The sequence below is a fragment of the Macrotis lagotis genome, chromosome 1, assembly GCF_037893015.1.
Source record: "Macrotis lagotis isolate mMagLag1 chromosome 1, bilby.v1.9.chrom.fasta, whole genome shotgun sequence".
NCBI lineage: Eukaryota > Metazoa > Chordata > Mammalia > Peramelemorphia > Peramelidae > Macrotis > Macrotis lagotis.
In genome coordinates, this window is record NC_133658.1 from 906,705,582 (window position 1) to 906,709,435 (window position 3,854).

At 40.3% G+C, this 3,854-nt stretch overlaps 1 pseudogene; it reads right to left on the reverse strand.

Annotated features, from left to right (window-relative positions):
- Positions 1 to 1,946: 1,946 nt before the first annotated feature.
- On the reverse strand, positions 1,947 to 3,533 carry LOC141509641 (WD repeat domain phosphoinositide-interacting protein 1 pseudogene; annotated as a pseudogene).
- Between the last annotated feature and the right edge of the window lie 321 nt (positions 3,534 to 3,854).

The following is a 3,854-nucleotide window of genomic DNA, read 5'->3' on the forward strand; positions in this document are numbered from 1 at the left end:
GACTCAAAGATCATTATGAAGGGTGACCATAGCCATTAAATTAAAAGACACTTGCTATGGTAAATCTGGACAGCATACTAAAAAGCATATGAACAAAGGTTTATATAGTCAAAATTATGAGTTGTTTTTTTTTTTGAGCAGCAATGTATGGCTGTAAGAGTTGAACTGTAAGGGAAGCTGAGTCTTATAGATCTCATGCGTTTGAATTATAGTACTAGAGAGGATTTTTGAGTGTCCCTTGGAGGATAAAGAGATTAAAGCTATCAATACTTAATGAAATGAACTCAAGTCATTCACTGGAAAGTCAAATCCTGAAGCTGAAGCTGAAGCTTTAATAGTTTGGCCATAGAATTATTGGAAAAAATCTTTGAGAAAGATTGTAAGTAAAAGAAAAAGTGGATGGCAGAGAATGAGATGAATGGATAGTGTCATGGCAGATTTTGAGCGATTGTGGAGGATAGAAAAGCCTGTTGTGCAATGGTCCATGGGGTCACAAAGATATGAACATAAGTGAGTAACAACCATATCAGAAATGATTCAGTTCTATATCCTTATTAGACAGTGGAAGAAAGCAGATTAATGTTATTGATCTACCCTGGGTCATTCAGGGAATAAACAGAAAAGTTGGGATTCAAATGCATGTTTTCTGATCCCAAATGTAGTGCTTATCTTCCTCTATCTCAGTAATAGCCCAAGTTCCATTATGGGACTCTAGAAATATGTCTGTCTGAGAGAGGACATACCTCCCTTCTATATCTAAATAGAATACATCAATGGGGTCTCCTGAAGGGACAGAACCTTTGGATATGACTTTGGGGTCATGTGTTGCAGTGTCATTAAGGGGAAATTTATGATGAGACCCTTTCTTTCCTCTTCCCTTTGCTCTGTGAGTCTAAGCCAGGATCCCTATGTATTCCTTGATCTTTCTGGGAAACTGAGGTCTATTTCCAAAGGGGTGAGAGATATATCTTAACAGCCATCTTTTGAAGCAGTAATTGGTCACTCAATGGGTAAAGTTCCGAGACTTTCTGGATGTCTTTACCTCTGTCTTGAGACCACTCTTTAAATTGATCTCCTTGTTCTGTTCTTTTCAGTCCCATGAATTGATATAATTTTCTGATTCCATTAGGTTCACATATCTCATGACACAAAAAATTCCATGGTATTTGTACATCACAGTTAATTAAACCATGTCCCACTGGATGAATGCCAGTTTGTTTCCAATGCTTTTCCACAACAAAAACTATTCCTATAAACATTCGTGTACTTTATAGTTTTTTTCTGACCTTGACCCCTTTTAAGATACCTGCCTGATAGTGCAGCAGCTCCCTTTCATGGTTTGGAGTGCTGAGAAGGCAGATAATGATTATTTTCCTTCGGGGTAATGCTTCTGGACTTTGAGCACTGTTTCTCATTAGCTTCTACAACTTTGCTTGTCATTAGCAATCAAATCGAAAAACAATTATTGCTAACAAACGTGTTTAGTGAGAAGGAATTAGTAAGAAAAATTGGTACTCTCAAAAAACCAAAAGTTTTCAGCACATGCTCCTCTAAATTGATATTCCCTGTAATGAGGTGGGGCAAACTTAAAATAGATGCTAGTGAGATACCTTAGAACAAGGTAGCTATGATGGATCAATAGGAATAAATGTGGAAGTTTCCAAAAGAACTTTTACCTGGCTAAAGGAGCTTAAGAAGACAGAAAAATGTGGGAACATTGAAAATCTTGAAGTACTTGGGAAACAACAGAGTATGTACAGTACTAATTCCATTGGCTTCTAACCAGTTCAGGCACACACAACCATGACTTCTTTTATTCTTTTTTTTTTTAAAGGATGCCTTTTTTTTTTTTTTTTTTTTTACAAAATTTTGATTACATACCAATATGGTTAAGTTAGCATTTACACTTTTACATTTAGGATAGTTTTGAGTAATGTGCATATATAATGTATGCCACACCCAGTGAAAAACCAGGGCTGAGGAAAACACAGTTAAGAATTTAAGAATATACTGTAGTTAAAAAAAAGTGGAGCACCTGGGATTACTTCTTCCACCCACAACACCCTGTGTCTGTCTCATACAATACAAATCCATTCTTCCACTTGTTTTGTTTTGTTTTTCCAAAACCACCTGATAAAGGGATGTGCTGAATTCTGAAGTGTGCTTCTCATCACGACTGCTTCGTTTTGCCCTTCTGACTTCCACAGCACGAGATTATAGGAGGAAACTCATTCTCATCATCAAGACACACTGGTCCCGTTGCAAATTCATGTTCTGGTATAACTTCTCCTCGAAGTGCCCCTCCATCCTAGGAATAACCTGGAACTGTTGAGGACAAAGATGTGGTGCCTGGTCTAGCTACTGTTACTGCATAAGACTGAGGTAATGAAGGCCTGAGGTCATTTTCTTTATTTTTTTCTGTTTTACCTGAGTCAAGCAAGCTGTGGGTCTTGATTAAGATACACTCTCCTCCATCCTGAGGGTCCAAATTATATATATAAAGCCGTCCATCAGATGATATGACTAATAGTCTTGGCAACTTCTGAATAGTAGAGAAGGTACAGATGTTCTTCTGACCAGAGAAATCAAATGCACAGTGGCAAAGGCTCTGTCCTGGTTCATCATATCTGATACTTGAGAAGGGACGTAGTTGGTAGCAGCCATGAACATCTTTCCCATGTAACCAGTCCAGGTTGAGGGCTCTTCTGGACTACTGGAAGTAAGGCTGTCCAGTTTGAAGATGTGCACTGTTTCTGTGTTGCTGGATGCGCAGAGGAATTGTGAGTCCATGCTTGAAAACTAGAGAGTTGATATTCACATACCTCTTCATTCCTCTCCTAAACTCAAAAAGCTTTTGTCCTTCAGGGACAGAAAACACCCTGATGACTGTGCCTTTCTCAGAAGCACTGGCCAGCTTGGATCCCACAGAATTGAAGGTGATGGCAGCAAGTGGACCATCATGGGCAGGAATTGTGCACACTGTTTTCAGAGTATTTCCATCATAAAGTACAATCTCCCCAGTAGTCAAGCTTCCAGGGCAGGCAAGGTAAGAATTGGAATGATTAATAGATAGGGCACACAAACCTGTTGGGTTTATAGGTATATCCAGGATAGTCTTCAATAGCTTCATATCTTTAATGTTGTGAATATAAATGGATTCCTCCAGGCACACCAGCAGCCTCTGTCGGTTCAGCCTGATGGATAGGATGTTGCTAGAATAGCTGTAGTTACAGATTTCTGTACCCTTTTTGAAATGATACACATTCATCTGCCGTGGTTTAGTGTGACTAACCACCACAACCAAGCTACTAGAGAAGAGGCGTTCTACGATGTACACATCTGGTATTTCACTGCTTTCATGGACTTGGTCCAGTTGTTCCACAGAACTCAAGGAAAATAACCTATACCCAGTTTTGGTTCCAATTGCTAGGGATGTGCGATCCTGGTTGAAAGAGAAGCAGCTGAGCCCGGCTTTGGCCTCCGCCCCGCCCGGGGGGGGGGGGGGGGGGGGCTTCGGCCGCCTCCTCCTCCATGGGGGGCGGGGGAGAGAGCTCTTTTATTCTTAGTTCTTTCTGAGAAGTCTGGGTCCCCCTGGGTCTCTAAAAGCTTGCTTTCTTCCCAAATTCTTTTACTTTCTCCTGGTTGGTTTTCTCCCCATAAACTCAGTTTTCTCCCCTTAGGGAATTCTTTGAAGTCTCCTTAATGGAGTAAAACAGATGGGCTGTTACAATATCCCTATGGTCATTTCCCTCTTCCTTGAGCTTGAGGGTTCTTCCTGGGAATGATCTGGTCATAAATATCCACACTTGTGATGTCCAAAGTCTGTGATTAGAGAGGAGATGTCACTGGTTTTC